Source organism: Poecilia formosa, unplaced genomic scaffold (genome assembly GCF_000485575.1).
Source record: "Poecilia formosa unplaced genomic scaffold, Poecilia_formosa-5.1.2 Scaffold33, whole genome shotgun sequence".
Lineage (NCBI taxonomy): Eukaryota > Metazoa > Chordata > Actinopteri > Cyprinodontiformes > Poeciliidae > Poecilia > Poecilia formosa.
The window spans coordinates 2,393,276-2,400,575 of NW_006799972.1; the positions used below are offsets into that span (position 1 = coordinate 2,393,276).

General features: G+C 37.1%; 2 non-coding genes across 2 annotated transcripts; both read left to right on the forward strand.

Moving 5' to 3' along the window:
• Positions 1–1,681: 1,681 nt before the first annotated feature.
• On the forward strand, positions 1,682–1,754 carry trnar-ucg (transfer RNA arginine (anticodon UCG)). Its single transcript has one exon. It is a non-coding gene; the product is annotated as a tRNA-Arg (tRNA).
• Positions 1,755–2,366: 612 nt separating this feature from the next.
• On the forward strand, positions 2,367–2,439 carry trnar-ucg (transfer RNA arginine (anticodon UCG)). Its single transcript has one exon. It is a non-coding gene; the product is annotated as a tRNA-Arg (tRNA).
• The last annotated feature ends 4,861 nt before the right edge of the window (positions 2,440–7,300 follow it).

Sequence of the window (7,300 nt, forward strand, 5' to 3'; positions counted from 1 at the left end):
TTAGACATATAAAGCCTGAAAAGCTACATACAGCAAATAAGCAGCTTTTGGAAGTCATGTTGTTAAATGATGCAATATTTCTGAAACACGTAACTAGTGAGTCATTCAGAAGGCTCCAGTTGTCTGAGAGAACAGCATTACTCATTGCAGTTAAGATTTTTTTCAAGTGAAATCATTCAATCAATATGTTTTACCAATGTTTTATAGTCTCCCTTTAACTACTTTTAGAGTGCCCTGTGTCAACAACTGTGAGCAAATGTACTCATATCTAATAAAACAAGCAAAAAAAAATGTTTGATTGTAAAATTCAATCACTATTTAAAACTTTAAGGACAATATTTGATAGTCTGAGGATGGACTCACATTCAGAATCCTGCAGAGGCAGTACTTTCCAGGCACGTTGTGCCGTGTTACAGCTCAATCAAATGACTGTTGTTATTAAAAAGTTGTATTTATCAAACATGATTTAAAAGAAATTTGGCAACCTTGCAATTGTTTATTTCTCAAACACTCATGAAAGATTCACAGGTATGTTTTTAATGAGGCAACAACATTACGACATGATGCAAAGCTCCAAAAAATCTTACATAACACCCACCCCATTTAAATGTTCAACTTATACGGATGTTTCTAATACAGATCGGATCAGATTGTGAAAAGGATGAATCTGTAAACTGATTCAAAGACAAAAACTGCAGCAGGTATACAGATTAATAGACAAAAAAATGTTTTACCTGATGTTGCTGTGTTATGTTGACTCCTAGATACATTTGTTTCTCTTTTTATGTCTTTTGCCCTTCTTTCTAGCTGAGAGCGTGTCTCTTTGTTTGCTTTTGTCCATCTCTGCTTTATTTATGCCCCTGAGCATGGACACCGTCTCCTGCTAGTGAGCGATCTGCTGTCATCCCACCTGCTCATCATTACTTTATCAACACTGCAGTAATCGAATCTTTTCTCTCCAAATTGTTCTGTCTTCCACTGCAGCGAGACACTCTCAGGTCAGCCAACCTGCTTAAGTTAGGTCCCTGTTATTTTTCGCTGTGAACCTCAGGTTGTCCTTCATGTGCCTGTCAATGTCAGTCAAACTCTTTACCATGTCATCCCTCATGATGTTCACTGCTGTCATTCTACTTCTAAGAACCATCATCCCCACTCTCTGCTGTCTTTCGCACACTCTCGCTTTGGTTCACTCATTCGTTGTTGTTGACTTAGCTCAGTTTGCCTCAAGCTTCTTTTACTTTCCTTCTTTGGAGGCCCAAAGTACTGTATTTGCTGTTAACATTTTAAAATATGATTTTAACTTTTTATTTGTATTCCCTTTAGTTGCAGTTCCCTACATCTACCTTTTTTTTTTTTGAGTCTTTTTGCTGTATTTCATTTTATCCACTTCTGGTTTATAAACGGAACAACTTTTTAAATACATATGTGTCGGATCATGGTAGAACTTCTGAATGAGTTTTTCTGGACCACCTCATTTGTGCCTTTACACCTTTTGAGCTGTAAAGGTTACACAACTTACCCTAAAATTAGCTCTTTTTTTCTTCAAATTGGCTTAGCCCTTGAGATTCTTTTTTTTCAAGAATGTCAAGAGTACAAACTATGCTTAAGCTAAATGCAGTACCTCTCAGTGCTTCTTACTTGGTACCTGTATGACTCAAACAGCCCAGGCTTTGGAAAGTAGGACCACGTGGCCTAATGGACAAGGCGTCTGACTTCGGATCAGAAGATTGAGGGTTCAAGTCCCTTTGTGGTTGTTTTTACAGGATTGACACAAGTATCAGATAGTGCATCTCTGCAATATTACATTCATATTTCTGTTCATGTTAGTCAATTAGCAAAGATCTTTCTCTACATTACATTAAGATTTAAAAAAAAAAACGCACACATTTCATGTGAGCACTCATCAACACAGACTGCCTGACATGTTGTTCATGCAAGACAAGCCAAATCAAGAACAATTTTTTGACTTGCATCTTAAAATTCTAAAAACTTCCATAAAAAAGTCTCAAGATGTGGAGTCCCTATCAAATCCAAGCCAAGGCAAAGTCAGTTTGTTAAAAATATTTAGGCCACACACTACACCAATCAAAGTTTAGGCTTATTTTTTTTCTTTGTTCTTCTATTTCTTCATGAGATATTACTGATTGGAATCTACTACAAGTCTATTATTTTTCCAAGCTTCTTCAAAGAACCATCCATTTAAGATGGCTTACCTCTTGAGATTTCATTTCTTTTAAGGATATCAGCAGTACCACAGATGCTTCCGCTAACTGCAGTGCCTCTCAAAGGTTATCTTACTTGACCTAAGTGGTTTGGTAACTGCTCAGGACTTGGTCTTCCAATCACTACACTGATGCAGAACCCAGGACCACGTGGCCTAATGGACAAGGCGTCTGACTTCGGATCAGAAGATTGAGGGTTCGAGTCCCTTCGTGGTTGTGTTTAAAGGAGAATTGGCAACATGTCTCCACATCATCCCTTTCCTATTCCAATGAGGTTTGACAAGAAGTAGAGGCTGTTGTCATGATAAAAAGACTGGACACATTGCATGTAATCCTACATCAATAAAGGCTGATGCTCTATTCAGGCAAGATTAGCCAGGCCATACAGATAATTCACATCATTTTTGTCACGGGGGGGGGTGGCAGACCCGCAGCAGAAGAATGGTCCCGAATAAACCGGAGCAGCCTTGGTTTATAGTGTCTTTCAGTTCAAATTTGTACTCAAAAATACATTTATGGCCATTTGCATGTTATACATACATCAAAAATTGTATTTATATGCAATAATTTCCTATTCCCTTTATAATTATATTTAAAATAAATAACCATTTCTATTTCTATATTAGAAATAGAAATTCTGTTTATTCTTTAGCTTTAATAAACACATATTACTAAAAAAAAAATAGTGCTTTCACTTGGATAAGTCTGTAGCTTTCCATACAATAGCGAGCTTACTTTTAATATGCCCAATTTATTCTTCTTGGTTTGCAAATCAATCCTTTGTTTATATTTCTCCAAATCAATAATAATATTAAATGTACAAATGAAACTAATAATGCTACTAGAACCATTTCCTTTTGAAAACAGTAACACCTTAAGTCCATAACAGCGTATGGGATTCTACACTACTAGTAGAGTAAAAGTGAGGGTGGAGCGCCATGTCTGCGTAACAAGCACAGCCTAGCCGTTCTGTTTTAACATGGTATAACTTTGATAAAACCACACGAGTTGGTTTTAAAGCACCGAAATCATGTACAGTCCTGTTATTTGTGATTTTGTATGCTTTTTAACCAATATTACCTGAAACAACAGGAGAAATCATGAGACGGGAAGCAGCATGCTCTGGTTTGAAGTTGCCTCAAGGTTCACAAGAAGGTTCCCTCCGTAGACATCAATGTCTATGGTTCCCTCCGTCTAACAGACCCTACTGCCTTTTACACTATACTGCCCCTTGTGGCGCACTCCACAACCGCATTCACCTCAGGCTCATCAGATAGATATTAAGTACTTGCTAGAATTATTTTTACCTTAAAACTATTCTCAATGTAACATAAACAAATGCTGCTGCACAATTTGTGTGTGTCACATTTTTAAAGAGGCACGGTATTATATGTTGTTTAGACACATAGTGCCGTTTTGTCGCACAGTCAAGTAACTTTTACTGTCAGTTGTTTTAAAAATGCTGCACATATGAAACATAACTCCAGCATCACAACAATGCTTCTCCAGAATGTCAATTCTTTTGAAACTCTGACAGAATATCTCCTGTCTGTCTTTCCACCATCTCCCCTGTTTGGGCCACTGTTAGGCTCACTAAAAGTCACCCTCATTACTCCTAACATTTTGTCACTTTAAGGGCTCACTTGAGGTGTAATGTGCTTAGTACTAAGTTCAATTTAACCAACACAATTTTATTTGTACTTTTTCTTCCACTCTATCCATGGTTGCTCTTAGCTGACCCGATTGAAAAGTACATTTCCTCATCCAAAAACATTTCTAAGCATTTTGAGCAAGTATGTTTACACATCAGAACTTCAACATCACTATCACGCTACTTTGTACTGTACAGTGTCATTGGCGTTTCATGTAAATGCACGTACTGAAGCTGCTGAATGAATGTTTTACTACTGAATGCAACTACTGATAATAAAACTGAGCGATAGTGAAAGGGATGACAATGTGCCAGCCTTTTGGGGGAAAGATAATAAAGTATGAGTCAGATTACACAGTAGATGTGCTGCTTAGAAAACTGAAAGGCTCCTTTTAAACTAGACTGAACAATAAAACTCAAAACTCCTTGAAGTTCAAGAGATGTATAAATAATACGCAGCCATATATTAGTAGTTGTTGCTCAAGTTGCTCAAGATTTATCTAAACTGTTTCCAGGAAGATTTGTACATTATGTCTAGGCTTTGCAACACAATGTTCAGTTGACAACAATGTATGATAGTTCTAGATAAAATAGCTGAGCTGAGGTTTTTGATTTACTAGCTTATCAGAATTTATCTGCTATGAAAGTCCACAACCGCTGTCAACAGTTGGGATCTTTAAAAAGAGCTTCAGATTTTTCATTTCAAATTGTTAGATGTTGTAATGAAATCCAGAATTAACGGTAAGTTTCTCCGCTATTAGCTTATCCAGCAGCATTGATTGACAGCGCTAAGACCCTCTGCCTGTTCTCTGAGGCCTTTTTTACGCCGCCAAATGTTTTACTCCACACTTGCAGTTGGTCACTTAAACTGGTAATCTTACAACATACGTCACAAGCAGACTTTATACATACAGAAAGAATTACTGGAGAAATATGCCCAGGCATTCTTTATGAGGATCTGAAATTAAATTTTTCCCAATTTATTTATTTTCTCCAAAATGTTCTCAATTTATAACAAAACAGAAATGATTCTGTTTAGTAGTAAGGACTCTATAGTTCCTCTCAAAGCCCTTTACCATCATTCAGTCAATCCTTTATTATAAACCTTGGAGTAACTTCTGATACCTTTTGCATTTCTTTAGCGATTTAGTTGATGGTAGTAATTATTTTCTTGGTCGTGTTAGAAGATTTTGAACTGTTCGTGAGTTACCAGATATTTGAACTTAACTGTCTAGTAGAATGTAATGAACTAGGGTAATTATTATAGAAAAATCAAGGAAGTCTAACCAGAATTAATTTAGCTAAAATAGTAAAAGCACCCTGGGATTATAATCCTCCTGTATAAATTATGGATAATATGCTGTTTAAACTTTGTGAAAGACTTTCAAACAACAAAATTTAATTTGAATTCAAACTTAAACCAAAATGATTATTGTACAACCATAATTTGTCTATTGTATGTAAGTATATCTAAACCAGTATTTAAATTACCATTATTACATAGCATGCTGAGGGACTTACTTTCATCAAAATACCAGCATATATTGCAAGATAGGAAACATTGTGGCAGCAACATCATGCCATTGTGCTATATATTTTTTTTACTCATTTAAACGCAATATCGCTGCCACAGTACAGAAAAAAGTATTAGTAAACTGATCCAGATCACTGATTTTAGGATTTTAAATCACTTCCATCCCCACAGGTGTATAAAATCAAGCACTATACAGATGCAGGGCAACATTTATGAAAGAAACAGTCTGTTTCAGCAGTGTGTATTCCAGCATGGTACTGTAATGGAATACCACCTATTATGACACAAGAAAAAAACACCATTTGGGTGATTTAGATAATAGACTAGAACCTAGTGCTTCCAGTCCAACATCAGTGTCTGACCTCACAATTGTGCTTCTGAAGGAAGGATGAAAAATTCCAAACAATTTGATTGCATAACTTGTGAGAAGCCTTCAGAACAGCTGATGCTGCAATGGCTGGGCAAATATCATGTTGAACGCTGTGAATTAAGAATGGCAAGTCAGTCAAATTTATATAAGTTTAAAGGGAAATGATTTTGCTAATATACTATACATAGCAAAGAAATCTCCTCAGCATTAGACATATATTACAGGTATCTGCATTTCATAGACATAGAAGAAGCACCAGTGCCAGTGACTGTAGATTGATGATAAAACTTCTAAATATCTGCCCTCCACAATGTAGCAATAAACATAATGTATTGGAGCATAAAAGACCTGAGTAGCTGAGAGTTTTGAAGTATTTTCTGTCATGTTAGTATATTAATACTTTAGTTTGATGAGGAAAAGAAGACTAATTTTAGTTAATATTTTCCACATGTGCTTGAGAAAGAGTATTGTTTAGCCAGCATGCCTAGGTGGGCCCCATGTGGGGGGAAAGGAGGGCTGATATATGGGTCCCATATGGGTTTGTCCACGGGTTCCACGATGGCCCCACATAGGTTTGCCCATGTAGGGCCACAGCCCACATGGGCCCTACATGGGCCCTAAATGGACAAACCCATGTGGGCCACCACCATATAGGGCTCATGTAGGGCCCATGTGGGCTGTGGCCCTACATGGGCAAACCCATGTGGGGCCATCGTGGAACCCGCAGACAAACCCATATGGGACCCATATATCAGCCCTCCTTGCCCCCCACATGGGGCCCACCTAGGCATGCTGGCAGGGAGACAGACAGATTTGCAGTTATTGTCAAATGAAATGTAAAAACAACAAAAACATCAGAGAAGCTTCTCAAATTGTCTTCAGATTGTTTTAGCAACTACTTTGGGGGTTGGTATTTTGACTTTGGTCTGATACAGAGAATTAGGTATGTCTGTTCTGCAAATCTGGAGGCTTGTAAAGTAGAAGTATAATATTTTCTGCGAGCTTATTTGCACAGGTTTCTGTACCAGCGTAGTGAAACAAGTCTGTTTCTCCTAGACACAGAACATTTCCTGAAACTTGCTGCTGCATTTTTTTGTTAGATTTTTAACTGTCAAATGAAATAGGGTCACGTTAGGATAGGGGTTGTGATTTCTTTTCATAATTTATTTATTGGTTAAGGCAGAGTGGAGAAGAAAGTGTGGAATATATAACAGCTCTAAAAGACAAGTCAAATGGAAAGGAATAATTAATTGCTTTGTGAAATGACATACTTAATACCTGCCTAAAAGTTATTATTTTCAAAAGATACTTTTAATCAGACAAACAAATGTCATTGGAAGACACATTCTAACTCAATGAACATGACTGATAGGTATTTGCTGAGTGATCAAGCACAGCGATACCAAAAGTCAATAAACACGGTATTGGCACTTTCGGCAGGAAATACGGGTGCAAAGTCCTTCTTAAAGATTAAATCATCATCTCCTCATCTCCACAAAGCTTGCCAGCAGAGGAAAACATGA